This window comes from Salmo salar, chromosome 13 (assembly GCF_965601325.2).
Source record: "Salmo salar chromosome 13, fSalSal1, whole genome shotgun sequence".
In the NCBI taxonomy this organism is placed as follows: domain Eukaryota; kingdom Metazoa; phylum Chordata; class Actinopteri; order Salmoniformes; family Salmonidae; genus Salmo; species Salmo salar.
In genome coordinates this window covers 86,794,861-86,811,979 of record NC_138303.1, presented here as the reverse complement: position 1 = coordinate 86,811,979, position 17,119 = coordinate 86,794,861, and the positions used below count along the sequence as shown (strand labels likewise).

General features: G+C 40.4%; 2 long non-coding RNA genes across 2 annotated transcripts; both read left to right on the top strand.

Moving 5' to 3' along the window:
• The first annotated feature begins 206 nt into the window (after positions 1 to 206).
• LOC123726090 (uncharacterized) lies at positions 207 to 6,134 on the top strand. The gene is made up of 2 exons (XR_006758372.1): positions 207 to 379; positions 4,445 to 6,134. It is a non-coding gene; the product is annotated as an uncharacterized LOC123726090 (long non-coding RNA).
• A 3,301-nt stretch (positions 6,135 to 9,435) lies between these two features.
• On the top strand, positions 9,436 to 13,109 carry LOC106567817 (uncharacterized). The gene is made up of 3 exons (XR_014380174.1): positions 9,436 to 9,719; positions 10,225 to 10,356; positions 12,482 to 13,109. It is a non-coding gene; the product is annotated as an uncharacterized LOC106567817 (long non-coding RNA).
• Positions 13,110 to 17,119: the final 4,010 nt, after the last annotated feature.

Here is a 17,119-nt window from a genome sequence, read left to right as displayed (position 1 = left end):
AACGCACCTTTTTAGAAGCTTTGGCAAAGTGTAAAGTCTACAAAACGTAGTCCAGTCTGTTCTTAACAGATTATAGTTTTGGGAACATAAAATTGTTTTGAGCTCCATATTCTCCCACTGCCAGCCACTGGGCTTGCTCTGATCACCAAATTTGGTGGTGAGTGGTAACGCCAACCGGATGCTTCAGATTTACACGTCTGGTAAACAGTCTGGCTCATTATTTTCATCTGTGGTAGTGTGTGTTAGCAATATTCTCCTCGGGCTGTTTAAATTGTAGCTAAGTAGGTTATTAATGAAAGGTTCATCAGAGTTGATATGAGACGCACTTCTTTGTCAAAGACAAGCGAAGCTATTTTCGAAGTTGATACTGACTGTCAAGGTAGGTTAGCTGGCTGGCTGGCTAGCTAGCAGTTCTAGCTACCCCTGTAAAGCTACGCTAGCTATCTAGCTAATTGACTTTAACCCATATTGTGGTGTTTCGGTATCAGTCTATATGTAAAATGTGTTGTAAAGTTTTCCTCTTTGTTGTTCATATAGGTCAGTCAGAAAGCGCGCAAGCAAGAAGTTGTCAGATTTTATTGATGTGACTCACTGATATAATACATTTGCTGTACTGTCCACACTTTATTAATCGTCAGAGATAATAAGGTTCATGGGCTGTCATCAAATGTTATTCCTCACATGCTTCATAAACAACAGGTGTGGACTAATAGTGAAATGTTTAATTATGGGCCCTTCACAACAATGCATAGAGATATTTTTTGGGAGAAGTAATAGAAAAGTAAAACACATTATATAAGTAATAATAGATACACAATGATGAAAGATAACTTGGCTATATACAAGCGCGGCCCTCCACCTCAAGGTAAAACATAGTGGCCCCCTCTCTTGACGGCGGAGAGAATTGTATGTTTTATAGTTCATTTTCTGCAGTTCTACACATTTTGCCATGGGGCGTAGAGAAAATAATGTAGTTTTAAAGCAAGTTTTCTGTGGGAGAAGTAATAGAAAAGTAAAACACATTATAATAAAAGTAATAATAGATACATGATGATGAAAGATAACTTTGCTATATACAAGCGCAACCCGGTTCAAGACTTTTGGGGACCCTAAGCAAAATGAGGTTGGGGGGCCCTCCACCTCACGATAAAACATTATTGTGGCCCCCCTCTTGACGGTGGAGAGAAATGTATGTTTTCCTGCAATGCTACTCATTTTGCCATCGGGTGGAGAGACATTTTTGCAGTTTTAAAGCTGATTTCCTGCAATTCTACACATTTTGTAAGGACTTATGTTAATATGATATCTTAGTGAGAATGACTTACAAAATGAATGGGGGCCCCCTGGAGGTCAGGGCACTTGCCCTGCGTGTCGGTCGATATTCGGCCATGAATACTACAAGTTTAGATAACTGGCTAGACTAACAATCTATAAGTTGTTAGCTGACATGGCTGATATAACAAGAGAAAAACTGCTGATGCACAACCAAATTTCAAAATTGCACCTGGTGTATTCTACTATTCTTACTCTAGTCTAAATAGTAAGTTTAGACCCTGACTGAGTTCCTTAGGGTCCCCTAGCAGCTGGGGGGCCCTAAGCGACTGCTTATGTCGCTTATGCCTGGAACCGACCCTGTACAAGGGGTACGAGGTAATTGAGGTTGATATGTACATACAGTTAATTTGGAAAGTATTCAAACACCTTCCCTCTTCCAACTTTTGTTACGTTACAGCCTTATTAAAAAATGTATTAAATTAATTTCCCTCATCAATCTACATACAATACCCCATAAAGACAAATCGAAAACAGGTTTTTCGGAATCTTTGCAAATGTTTAAAAAACATTAACCTTATTTAGATAAGTATTCAGACCCTTTGCTATGAGACTTGAAATTGAGCTCAGGTGCATCCTGTTTCCATTGATCATCCTTGAGATGTTTCTACAACTTCATTGGAGTCCACCTGTGATAAATTCAATTGATTGGACATGATTTGGAAAGGCACACACCTGTCTATATAAGGTCCCACAGTTGACAGTGCATGTCAGAGCAAAAACTAAGCCATCGTCGAAGGAATTGTCCGTAGACCCCCGAGACAGGATTGTGTCAACGATCTCTGCAGCACTCCACCAATCAGGCCTTTTTGGTAGAGTGGCCAGACTGAAGCCACTCCTGCATGAAAGGCACATGACAGCCCGCTTGGAGTCTGCCAAAATTCGCCTGAAGGACTGTCAGACCATGAAAAACAAGATTCTCTGGTCTGATGAAAACAAGATTGAACTCTTTGGCCTGAATGCCAAGTGTCACATCTGGAGGAAACCTGGCACCATCCCTGCGATGAAGCATGGTGGTGGCAGCACCATGTTGTGGAGATGTTTTTCAGCGGCAGGGACTGAGAGACTAGTCAGGATCGAGGGAAACATGAATGGAGCAAAGAGATCCTCGATGAAAACCTGCTCCAGAGCGCTCAGGACGTCGGACTGGGGCGAAGGTTCACCTTCCAACAGGACAATGACCCTAAGCACACAGCCAAGACAACGCAGGAGTGGCTTCGGGACAAGTCTCTGAATGTCCTTGAGTGGCCCAGCCAGAGCCCGAACTTGAACCCGATCGAACATCTCTGGAGAGACCTGAAAATAGCTGTGCAGCAACGCTTCCCATCCAACCTGACTGAACTTGAGAGGATCTGCAGAGAAAAATGAGGGAAACTCCCCAAGTACAGGTGTGCCAAGCTTGTAGCGTCATACCCAAGAAGACTTGAGGCTGTAATCACTGCCAAAGGTGCTTCAACATAGTACTGAGTAAAGGGTCTGAATACAATTTTTTGCTAGGTAAAGCTCCGCCTTATCTCAGCTCACTGGTTACCATAGCAACACCCACCCGTAGCAAGCGCTCCAGCAGGTATATTTCACTGGTCATCCCCAAAGCCAACACCTACTTTGGCCGCTTTTCCTTCCAGTTCTCTGCTGCCAATGACTGGAACGAATTGCAAAAATCACTGAAGTTGGAGACTTATCACCCTCACTAACTTCAAGCATCGGCTGTCAGAGCAGCTTACCGATCGGTGTAGCTATACACAGCCCATCTGTAAATAGCCCATCCAACCTACTTCATCCCCATATTTGTTTTTTTGTTTTTTCTGCTCTTTTGCACACCAGTATTTCTACTTGCACATCCTCATCTGCACATCTATCACTCCAGTGTTAATTGCAAAATTGTAATTACTTCACCACTATGGCATATTTATTGCCTTACCGCCTTACTTAATTTGCACACACTGTATACAGATTTTCTATTGTGTTGTTGACTGTACGTTTGTTTATCCCATGTGTAACTCTGTGTTGTTTTTGTCGCACTGGTTTGCTTTATCTTCGCCAGGTCGCAGTTGTAAATGAGAACTTGTTCTCAACTGGCCTACCTGGTTAAATAAAGGTGAAATAAAATGTAAAAAACTAGAAGTGTAATTTTTCATTTCTAAAACATTTCTAAGAACGTGTTTTTGCTTTATCATTATGGGGTATTTTAGATTGATGAAAAAAATTGTTTTAATCAATTTTAGAGTAAGGCTGTAACAAAATGTGGAAAACGTCAAGGGGTATGAATACTTTCTGAATGCACTGTAACTAGGAATAAAGTGAAAGATATTAAACAGTAGCAGCAGCGTATGTGATGAGTCAGACTTTTTGCACAAACTTTAAATGCAGATAGTCCTGATGTAGCTATTTGGTTAACTATTTAGCAGTCTTATGGCTTGGGAGTAGAAGCTGTTTTTTATTTATTTAACTAGGCAAGTCAGTTAAGAACACATTTTATTTTCAATGACAGCCTAGGAACAGAGTGTTAACTGCCTTGTTCAGGGGCAGAACAACAGATTTTTACCTTGTCAGCTCGGGGATTCGATCTAGCAAACTTTCGGTTACTGGCCCAGCGCTCTAACCACTAGGCTACCTGCCGCCCCATTCAGGGTCCTGTTGATTACAGACTTGGTGCATCAGTACCGCTTGCCGTGCGGTAGCAGAGAGAACAGTCTATGACTTGGGTGGCTGGAGTCTTTGACCATTTTTATGGCCTTCCTCTGACACTGCTTGGTATAGAGGTCCTGGATGGCAGGGAACTTGGCCCCAGTGATGTACTGGGCCATACGCACTACCATGTGTAGCGCCTTGCAGTCGGATGCCAAGCAGTTGCCATACCAAGCAGTGATGCAGCCAGTGAATATGCTCTCAATGGTGCAGATGTAGAACTTTCTGAGGATCTGAGGGCCCATGCCAAATCTTTTCAGCCTCCTGAGGGGGAAGAGGCATTGTCATGACGCTAATACATTATTTTGGACAGTAGCTATAGTTGTATCTTCAGCAATACACCGAGCTATAACCATAAGAGAAGATTATTAACATGGCCAGATAAGATCCTTGTTTCACCAGCCACTATGTCTTTCCCCCATAGGTTTAGGAGACACTTCATCTACACTCTGATGCATTTGTGACTTAGTCAACGGTGAGACTGCTTAATCCTCCGGTCAGTCGCCCTCCCTTGTCATCTGTGTTGCTGTTGCCCTGTGTTCCACACCATGGTACGCCACAGTAAGCTGCAGAAACAGGTGTTGTCTCTGTACCGCCAGTTCCTGCGTGCTGGCCAGGACAAGCCAGGCTTTCTGCCCAGGATCCAGGATGAGTTCCGAGAGAACTCCAGCATCAAGAAGACTGATGTTATGCACATAGAATACCTTTACCGGCGCGGACAGAGACAGCTAGACCAGCTGAAAGATGTGAACACAAAGCAACTAGGAACTTTCTCCAAACCTAAGGCAGAGCGATAACCAACACTATTTCCGTCTCCACACCCTCTGTTGTAGCTACCTCTAGTTATGTGGATAATACACCGTTATCCATTATGTGTTACATTCATCATTCATTAGTCAGATTACTACTTTCAATCTGCAGCTGAGTATGTGCAGTCATTGTCCTAAGCAATGGCCATTGTTCTGAACTGTATGACAGTACCAATGTACTGTACTCTGTCATAGAGCTGGATACCACTGATGATGATGATGATGATGATGATAAATGTTTAAGTCAATCTCTGGCCAGTGAGTTTGTTGGGTTGAGCAGACCAGTTGCTCTGGTCATTGTTGTAAAATACTTACTTTCATCTAGCTACATTTACCTGTTGAGTGTTTTGGATTAAAGACTTTATCATCAGTATGGGAAGTGAATTTGACTATTATGTAAAAGGTCTAGTTAATACTATTATATGCTTACGTGTCACAGGAGGTCAAGTTATGGGATCTTATATTTTTATAATACTTTTCAAAATTAAAATGGTGGACTTTTTTACTGCATTGTTAGAGGTCGTAACATAAGCATTTTTCTGCACCAGCTATAACATCTGATAAACTGTGTATGCGACCAATACATTTTGATTTGATTTAATGCTCATGAAATATACAGTCAATTAGAAATGCCTGAGTAATTTTGACATTGCCAAATCTAATGATCCAATCCCAAATTGAAAATAGATTTAAAATAGAGCCGTGACTACATGGATCTCTCTGCCACCCCAGGTAACTCAAGCTAGCAATAAAACCAATTTCAAAAAACGGATAAAAGAATACCTTACTGCACAAAGGGGACTGTGAAGAGACACAGACATTTTATATATAATGTATTGTAATTTGCACTGTACTAAGATATATTGTGTGTATGTACTGATTATGTATGTTGGCCATATACCACACCTCCTCGGGTCTTATCAAGTACCCCTGACTGCAGTGTGCAGTTTGGGGTGAGGATCAATGTGGGCGGAGTCAAACATTTGACCCCGCCCACCACCTTTTTTTTATGTCCGCCACAGGTTTGACAGTCACACACTGAATACGAACACACACGTTTGTGCAAGGAACATGTTGAATACAAACATATTTCCTTTTTGAAGATTGTAAGAAATATTATATAAAGTGGTACCAGCACATATGTTGTAACACTTTTTGCTTCATGCTATATTTGAGACAAGCTACTGATATTGTTGCAGTGAACAACAGACTTGTTATGTATGTCATGTCCTGTTAAATTTGTGTTGATAAATGTTATAACTTTGTAATTATATTATTTGAGAATAAATATACAGTTACTACCTATCCTGATTTATAATGCTATTTACTTTCCTCATGAGAATGGAGACAGACTATATGCTTTGTACATTAAGTTATACCGGCTCCAGTAAAGAGATCAGAGACTCGGGTGACTTTTATGTCATCTTTAGTAAACAACATAACACAATTAACAAATGAAACAATTAACACAGCAGACAAAAGCAAGGTTTGACCACTCCTCAAAAATGGCTTCACTCATGCTCCTCAAAAGAGGCAAAGACAGTAATTTTTGTGTTGTCAACTGCCTCCACAAAGAACATCTAATAATCCCTCTGTAACTGGAACGAGAACATGAATGGTTCCTTGAGGAGAATATTTCCTCTTCATCCAGGCCATCATACAACCGTAGTTCTTTATGGGTTGTAATGATGTCTTCCCTGTCCATCATACAACCGTAGTTCTTTAAGGGTTGTAATGCGTCTTCCCCCTCCATCATACATCCGTAGTTCTTTAAGGGTTGTAATGCGTCTTCCCCCTCCATCATACAACCGTAGTTCTTTAAGGGTTGTAATGCGGTCTTCCCCCTCCATCATACATCCGTAGTTCTTTAAGGGTTGTAATGCGGTCTTCCCCCTCCATCATACAACCGTAGTTCTTTAAGGGTTGTAATGCGTCTTCCCCCTCCATCATACAACCGTAGTTCTTTAAGGGTTGTAATGTGGTCTTCCCCCTCCATCATACAACCGTAGTTCTTTAAGGGTTGTAATGTGGTCTTCCCCCTCCATCATACAACCGTAGTTCTTTAAGGGTTGTAATGCGTCTTCCCCCTCCATCATACAACCGTAGTTCTTTAAAGGTTGTAATGTGGTCTTCCTCCATCATACAACCGTAGTTCTTTAAGGGTTGTAATGCGTCTTCCCCCTCCATCATACAACCGTAGTTCTTTAAGAGTTGTAATGTGGTCTTCCCTGTCCATCATACAACCCTAGTTCTTTAAGGGTTGTAATGTGGTCTTCCCCCTCCATCATACAACCGTAGTTCTTTAAGGGTTGTAATGCGGTCTTCCCCCTCCATCATACAACCGTAGTTCTTTAAGGGTTGTAATGCGTCTTCCCCCTCCATCATACAACCGTAGTTCTTTAAGGGTTGTAATGCGGTCTTCCTCCATCATACAACCGTAGTTCTTTAAGGGTTGTAATGCGTCTTCCCCCTCCATCATACATCCGTAGTTCTTTAAGGGTTGTAATGCGGTCTTCCCCCTCCATCATACAACCGTAGTTCTTTAAGGGTTGTAATGCATCTTCCCCCTCCATCATACAACCGTAGTTCTTTAAGGGTTGTAATGTGGTCTTCCCCCTCCATCATACATCCGTAGTTCTTTAAGGGTTGTAATGCGGTCTTCCCCCTCCATCATACATCCGTAGTTCTTTAAGGGTTGTAATGCGGTCTTCCCCCTCCATCATACAACCGTAGTTCTTTAAGGGTTGTAATGTGGTCTTCCCCCTCCATCATACATCCGTAGTTCTTTAAGGGTTGTAATGTGGTCTTCCCCCTCCATCATACATCCGTAGTTCTTTAAGGGTTGTAATGCGTCTTCCCCCTCCATCATACATCCGTAGTTCTTTAAGGGTTGTAATGCGGTCTTCCCCCTCCATCATACAACCGTAGTTCTTTAAGGGTTGTAATGCAGTCTTCCCCCTCCATCATACAACCGTAGTTCTTTAAGGGTTGTAATGCGGTCTTCCCCGTCCATCCCAGTTACACTAGGGAGGGAAACTGTGCCTTCATATGTTAGGTGTTCTCACCACCTTGCTGCCTCTAGGGTGTCCCTTAGAGAACATCTGCTTCCTTGAAGAAAAAGGAAGAATAAATATTAAGAGAAGTGCCTCATTGGGTGAATAAGTAAAATGACTCCCCACTTTTACAATACCACCATGCAAACAAAAGCCACTATTACTAAAGAGGTTTTCAGTGATATCTATAACTACTCAACAACTAACAACAATATGAAAATATATTCAGGTCAGTCTGGCTACAGTGAAACAAGTGATTTTAAGGATGCAAATGAAAAGTTTGTGTAATATACATACAACATGGGAAAGTTCTGCAGGAGAACTAGGCACCACAATAGTGTGCCTAGTTCTAGTGTGTTGCAAGCACAGAAATTATAATTGTTCATATGTTATAGCAACAGAAAATATATGACTAATATAATATACTGAATAACCAGCATCTTACTATCAAAACAAACACCCCCCATTTGTTTGAGAAACTTTGCGTTGGTAGGCCCTGTGGTGTGAACAAGGTACACTTTTCAATAAAGGAATGACAATCAAATGGTACAGTTCAGTGGAATAATTTAAAGAAATATCTAACCTGAACATCATCCACACCAAAAGTCCTCCAAGGTCCAGGGGACAAGATCCGAGCAATGTTTCTGTGAACTCAGTGTATGTGAAAGTAAAGAAAAAATACAATTCAACAGCTTTTTATACTCCAGCATGCATAACAGTTTTGAACACAGTTGGAACTGAATTAGCCCAAAGGCTTGAACTCAATATTTTGAAGGGGTCATAATGGGTTCAAAGAGAACTGCCCACTGATAATGTTGTCTATGGTTCTGTTTCCATCTGTTTAATGCAACGAATGGGAAATGATGTATCATACATGTATGTAAGTACAAACATATTTTACATATTACATTTTACTTTAAATAAAACAGAGCCTTACATTTTTTTTAAAAAATGGACATGTGGTCTTAAACTGAACTACCACTATCCAGATGGGATGAAACCGGGTTCCCTAAAAACCAGAATGGTTGGGTGCGACTTTCATCTCTCCAGCCAGTGCCATGGAGGGGATCTAGAAAGAAAATCTCCCTAGCTTGTGGCCTCAGTATGTGTTAAATGTGTTCAAATATGAACAGACACACTTTGACATACAACTTTCAAACCTATGACTTTAAAATAGTAGGATTTATACTGAAAAACTAGAGGTAGTGGTTAATGAAACATAGCTATAACGCATTGTAATTCTAGAAAATAAGTGCGGCAATGATCAAATTCGTTTTACAGTAAACAAACAATAACAAAGGCTAAACTAAATTGACCAGCACCTAATGTCCAATGTTTTTATCCATGTAGGTTAGGTTCGATTAAGAATCGCTTTTCGATTAAGACTCGTTGATACCTTCGACGTGAACATAACTATTTAGGTCACCGGAAGGGAGGGGTTCGGGTTAAAAGCGTTTGACTCTGCCCACATTGATCCCGGCTCCGAACGGCACACTGCAGTCAGGGGCTTCTCGGTCTTATTGCTTAATTATATTATTATTATATATTACTATGTAAGGTTCTCGCTATAGCCACAAGGTGGTGGCAATTTGCGTAGCAGATCTTAGCACACGAAGTAATGTAGTTAAACGTAAACAGGAAGTGGATACACGGGGTTCGTTTTTGGCCTGTGAGTCTTTTGAGATTGAGACTACATTTTTGTTCATTTCAATCGGATAATTACACATCTACAGAATTATTGTTATAGTAGCTTGTATATTTGTTTTACGTAAAATATTTGAACATGTCCGGATCATCGAGCCCAGGTGAAATGTCCAATTCGCAGTTGTTCCAGCAGGTCAGTATTTTCGATTGAAAAAGCCTGGATTTATTTAGTTTACAAATTATAATAGATAGAATGTAATGCAGATAGATTGGTTAGTCAGAGCCATAGCTATGTTTAGATGTATCTTAATACATGGCTCTGGTCATAGGCATATACATTATTGGTTAGAGCCTGTTTGATCTGTTCAATGGCTATTTAAATAAATGATATCCCTAGCGCTACATTCATTGGCAAAACCGGGCAGGGTACTTCATATAGCATTTTTCCTATTCCATTATGTCCCAAAATACAAGGTTGTTTTACTCAGATGTTTATAAACAATGTCAGTTCTTGCATCTATAGGTCAGTCTTTGAATTTGAGAGTGGTTATTTCTCCAGCCACATAGCTCAGCTATAGTAAATTAAGTGGCAGGGCTTTCGTTTGGCTGAAAAATGAATTAAGAATTGTGCCTGTAAGATCATAGATGTGGTTGCTGTAACATGTACTCAGCTGCTAACCTGCCCTCTCTTTTTCCAGTTAGCGCTTTTGGGCTGGCTCCGTTCAGACAGCGAAAAAGACAAGGAGATCTTAACGGCCATCACAGGCATTCAGGTGGCACGAGAGCTCATGAACCGTCTCACAGGACAAAGAGAAGTGGACGCTTTTAAGGTGATTTGATTAAACAGAATGGAAAGACAATTCTTATAGTCTATAGGAGCAGTCTACATACTAAACAATCTTGGCAGAAGTTGTCAAACATACTGTAGTCAGGCCCCGCTCGAGGATGACATGCCTGAGGGGGCATTTTAAGTCCATGGTCATTCCCATCAACAACCTTCGTTGTATATAATAACACAAGAAATATATGCACCCCACTAGACATACTAGTGTATCTGAAATGCAGCTGTAGCTGTCTAAGGCCTACACGTAATTTGCGCCTACCAACACACACAGATCAGCTCAACAGAATGAGCACCACTAGGCTATCAAAGATGCTTACAGGCTTCATATCTTCAACTTCAATCATTACAACTATAGGCAACATTGCTGTTGAATTTGTGACACTACACAATAAGCATAACCAAGCCGCCACTTCTCCAGGTGTGCAATATTTTCTGTGTGGGAGAGTTTCTCACACACACACACACACACACACACACACACACACACACACACACACACACACACACACACACACACACTATAGCAAGAGAGCAGGGAGGGGGGTGAAAAAGTAGGCTATGTGTCGTTTTCATACTATTGACATCACCTTTACAGTAGCCTATCACACAACGACTGTGTAATGCAAATGAATGATAAGAGTGAACGTTTGCCTGCTTCTTTTAGTAGGCTACACACGGTATTGGTCCTAATACTGCGACATACAAAATCTAGGCCTATCTGAAATGCAGCCATATACACAACAAATGTCATTTTGCACACAAGAAAGCGTGTGATGTTGAAGTGGACAGCCAGGACAACAGGAGCACTGTGCCAGGGCTCACCTAATAGCACAACTAATTAGGCTACGTTGGTCATTGTCCTTATACCCTTCAAATAACTCAAAGCCGTATATCTATCATTAGCAATTAGACCTATAAAAGCAATCGATGACATTAAGAATCACAGATAAATCTAAAAGATTCTCCTTCCTGGCAAAATATACTTGTCAGTTATTTTTTGTATTTTATTAGGATCCCCATTAGCTGTTGCAAAAGCAGCAGCTACTCTTCCTGGGGTCCACACAAAACATGAAACATTACATAATTCAGAACATTAATAGACAAGAACAGCTCAAGTACAGAACTACATAAATGTAAAAAAAAAGGCACACGTAGCCTACATATCAATACATAAACACAAACTATCTAGGTCAAATAGGGGACAGGCGCTGTGCCGTGAGGTGTTGCTTTATCTGTTTTTAGAAACCACATTTGCTGTGTCCCTCTCAAAGGCTTGCTGGATAAGCTGGGCTTTTCGTTGATGTAGCATGCTCTATGTTCAGAGTCTGTGTTCACTGACTATGTTCTTCAGGGTGGGTAATGAATTTTCACACATTGCTGTAGATTCCCCAAAAATGTTAATCATGTTTCAGTGCGAAAAGCACAGTAGGCATTGCTGACAAAGGCCCGCCATATCTTTGAAGAACACTGATGGTGGTTGGGCCTGCAGGCTGGTCAGTGAGCTTGGCATCACTCTCGGCATGGTGGTCATCTGTGTTTTTATGCTCTTGGTAGTGCCCAGCCATTTTTGGATATCCATGCTGATCAAAGCTTAGCCAATTAGCTATAATTATTCTGCGCGCCATTACCAAACTTAACGAAGCTACTAGCTAGGCTATTATTAGCTGTCGCTGACTGCAAAAGTGAACTTTTTCCCCCTCTCTGTAAAAAAAATTAAACCGACCCTGGGATCCAATGAGCTTCCTAAACAAGGCAATAAAGGCAGTACCTTGTAACATTGCATGGCTAGGTGCCCAATTGAATGCGTTTTTTAATTTTAAATACAAAATATTACATTATTACATACCCCCTCCCTCACACCTCCTCAGATCATGAGCGTACACCCGGCATATAGCCTCTGTCCCGGTCTGTGCTACTGGCAGGCCTGGCAAAACCGGGTAGGGTACATATACCATTTGTTATGTTTATGGGGAAACAAAACTGAGGGGGGGGGTCCATGCCCGGCTTTACGAACCCGTACAGCCGGCCCTGACTGTAGTGTTCATGTGGTTCATGTTTATGTGTCTGGGTAGACACTTGCTGACCTGCTTGCTTTACCTCTGTCCTCACAGAAAGAATGTATCCAGAGCATTGCAGACTTTGTGCAGAAGAATCCACGTGCCTCACAAAAGGAAATCAATGCAGCAGTTGAGAAGCATGTCTTGCTTTTTGCTGCTCGAGTACAGGCCCTTGATTCTGCACCCCTACTATGAGTCCCACACAGCTTACATACAGCTTCTTTGTTGTAGCTCACTATCGCTGACTGACCACTGTATCTGAATAGAAAACCTTCTAAAATCAAGAAATGATTACACCAATCAAGGTATGCCTACACACATGGGTTCTATCTGCTCTCTCTCTCTCTCACGCTGTATTGCAAACAACCCTATTGCAAGGTTGTGCTACAGTACAAAGAATACTGGATAAACAGCTTTATGTCATGGACCAGGAGATGACCAGACAAATGTACATTTTGGTAAAGTTCCAATAATTCCACCAGCCAGTCTGTTTAGATTGTTATCGGACCTAATTTAATCTAAACCATGTTTTTGATATAGTTTTCACAACGTAGATAGCCTTATCTAAGGCAGATGTAATTGTTGTATATCTGTTGTATGTTGTCTTCATATATTGTCTAATATTATACATATTGCCTTATTTTAATTATTGTAATGAATTCATATTAAAAGGGAGACTCTTCTGATGCTTTTTTGGCTAATTATTGGACACAGGATAAAGAAAAGGAATGGGTTGTATGATTTAGGGATATTGCCATCTTTCATTCTGTGCATAACAGCATGATAAGTGTCAGTGTGGTAAGTGACACATGAGCATTTTAAGACGAAAAATAATGGATGCAAAAAACTTCTGAACGCAAGACTGCAGCACTAAACTTGTGCTAGCAGATATGCTCTTAAAATAGCCTTTCCTAGACACACATTGATATACGATCTGAAATCACTAACAGAAGTGTCAGTTGAAGGCTATTTTGTACAGTGCCTTCAGAAAGTATTCATACCACTTGACTTATTTCACATTTTGTTGTTACAGCCTGAATTCAAAATTGATTAAATATTTTCTCACCCATCTACACACAATACCCCATAATGACAATGTGAAAACACCATGTTTTTCGAATGTTATTCTAATGTTTTGAAAAGGAAATGCAGTGATTTTGGAAAGTATTCAGACCCCTTGACTTTTTCCATATTTTTAATTACATTTTATGTCTCAAGGACATTCCGAGATTTGTCCCGAAGCCACTCCTGCGTTGTCTTGGCTGTGTGTTTAGGATTGTTGTCCTGTTGGAAGGTGAACCTTCACCCCAGTCTGAGGTCCTGAGTGCTCTGGAGCAGGTTTTCATCAAGGATCTCTCTGTACTTTGCTCCATTCATCAATCCCTCAATCCTGACTAGTCTCCCAGTCCCTGCTGCTAAAAAACATCCCCACAACATGATGCTGCCACCACCATACTTCACCGTAGGGATGGTGCTAGGTTTCCTCCAGACGTGACACTTGGTATTCAGGCCAAAGAGTTCGGTCTTGGTTTCATCAGATCAGAGAATCTTGTTTGTCATGGTCTGAGAGTCCTTTAGGTGCCTTTGGGCTAACTCCAAGCAGGCTGTCTTTAATTGAGGAGTGGCTTCTGTCTGGTCACTTGACCATAAATGCCTGATTGGTGGAATGCTGCAGAGATGGTTGTCCTTCTAGAAATGTCTCCCATGTCCACAGAGGAACTCTGGAGCTCTGTCAGAGTGACCATCAGGCTCTTGGTCACCTCCCTGACCAAGGCCCATCTCCCCCGATTGCTCAGTTTGGCCGGGAGGCCAGCTCTAGGTCTGAGTACTTTCCGAATGCACTGTATATGCAATTTAGATAAGTATTCACACCCCTGAGTCAATACATGTTGGAATCACCTTTGGCAGCAACTGCAGCTATGTGTCTTTCTGGGTAAGTCTCTAAGAGCTTTGCACACCTGGATTTTACAGTTTTTACACTTATCTTTTTAAAATTCTTCAAGCTCTGTCAAGTTGGTTTTTGATCATTGCTTGACAGCCATTTTCAAGTCTTGCCATAGATTTTCAAGACATTTCAGGTCCAAACTGTTTCTAGGCCACTTAGGAACATTCAATGTTGTCTTGGTAAGCAACTCCACTGTATATTTGGCCTTGTGTTTTAGGTTATTGTCCTGCTGAAAGGTACATTTGTCTCCCAACGTTTGGTGGAAAGCAGACTGAGCCAGGTTTTCCTGATTCAGGATTTTGCCTGTGCTTAGCTCTATTACGTTTATTTTTATCCCCCCCCCAAAACTCCCTAGTCCTTGCCAATCACAAGCATACCCATGACATGATGCAGCCACCACCATGCTTGAAAATATGAAGTGATACTCAGTGATTTGTTTTGTTGGATTTGTCCCAAACATAACGGTTTATATTCAGGACAAAAAGTAAATTTATTTTCCACATTTGCAGCAGTTTTTCTTTAGTGCATTACTGCAAACAGGATGCATGTTTTGGAATATTCTGTGCAGTCTTCCTTCTTCTCACTCTATCATTTAGATTAGTATTGTGGAATAACTACAATGTTGTTGATCCATTCTCAGTTTTCTCCTATCACAGCCATTAAACACTGTTCAATGTCACCACTGGCCTCATGGTGAAATCCCTGAGTGGTTTCCTTCCTCTCTGGCAACTGAGTTAGGAACGATGCCTGTATCTTTGTAGTGACTGGGTGTATTGATACACTATCCGAAGTGGAATTAATAACTTCACCATGCTCAAAGGGATATTCAATGTATGATTTTTTTTTTTTACCTATCTACCAATAGGTGCCCTTCTTTGTGAGGCATTGGAAAACCTCCCTGGTCTTTGTGATTGAAATTCACTGCTCGACTGAGGTACCTTACAATTATCTGTGTGTGTGGTACTGAGATCTGGTAGTCATTCAAAAATCATGTTAAACTCTATTATTACACACAGACTGAGTCCATGCAACTTATTATGTGACTTGTTAAGCACATTTTTACTCCTGAACTGATTTAGGCTTGCTATAACAAAGGGGTTAAATACATATTGACTCAAGACATTTCAGCTTTTCATTTGTAATTAATTTGTAAAAATGTCTAAAACCATAATTCCACTTTGACAGTATGGGGTATGGTGTGTTGGCCCATGACAAATCTAAATTGAATCCATTTTAAATGCAATTTTAAATGCAGGCTGTACAACAGAATGTGGAAAAAGTCAAGGGGTATGAATACTTTCTGAAAGCACTATAGTTGTTGTGGAAATTCTACACAGGGACTCTCAAAGTCAATATTAAATGAATCATCCTTTATTTTCAGTGCGCTGGAGAACCTCTCAATGCACCAAATACACCAAATTATTTAACTATATTTTAAACATTTAAAAAATGTTGTGTATCAGGATTACATTGGCTTTTTCAGTACATTTCTTATCATGAGAATTTACATGTATGCAACCAAACCTCGGATATTAGATACTTCAGAGATTTTCATTTGTGTGCCCTTTAAGCTGCATCCTTTCCTCAGGAAGTCTTTCAAAGGGAGTAATACAGAGAATCATTGTTAAATGTAAAAATAAAACTTGCTAGCGGCCATTCCATCAATGCTGGAAGAAAGAAAATAAACATGTACTTAGTTTTCATTACGCTACATTTTAATCAGTCCTAAAATTTCTTAACCATTAATCGAGTTTACTGCATATTGGGCAGGAAGTCTTAATAAAACCATGTGTATACAGAATTATACTTCATACACATTTATACTTCAGACACATCAAATGATACGATGTCCCGTAAAGCTGAATTAGGCCCCTCTCTTGTAATCTTAATCTGTTGTTTAACAAATCTGCTAGGACCTTCTGATCTGGTGCAGGCTTATCGGCTCAATATTCGGTACCTACATTTTTACTGGGATCTACTTCTGGACACAGTTCCACGTAACAGATTATTGTTTTAGATGACATTACTGAACTCAAACAGGCTGTAAGGAACACAGTGGGGGTAAGGGACACAGTGGGGAAATTTGGGACAGAGGTTTGAATAATTGAATAACACACATTTTTGACAATTTATTGCTCAATTCTATAGTTTGGCTAGCACAAATGATTTAAGTAAGAAGGTAATGTCATCTAAAACAATAATCTGTTTCCATAACGTGGAACTGTGTCCAGCGATTTAAGTATGTGTGTACGATCTATTGTTCCACTGGAGGCTTATCTCTAACCCAAACACAAGATGGCGCCCTCATACCTCTGGTCGTCATGTGATCTTGTATTAAAACATTTACTTCTTCAAATTACTAAGATATTGTTTTATTAGAGTGCTATCTGAAAGCCAATTACCATTCGCTTTGTTACTTTCACTAGTCTCCATATGTTTCCTTCAACTAGGACTCCCTTCTTCCCAATAGGAAGACCTTCTCAATCTATTACTTCTAATACACACGGGTCACTCTCAAACAATGTTCTGCTTTTCCCCCTATTGCAAGGTTTAAAACAAAACAAACATGATAACTTTCTCCATATTGGAAGGCATTGTTTTAATTTTAGTCTACCCTAACAATGCTCTATATTTTTATTACCAATCTCTGTTGGATATTCAGTTTCTGCTTCACACTTATTAAATGTCTATTATTTTAAGATTCATATGTAATACTTTGGAGGGATCAATATGTATTAAATGGACTG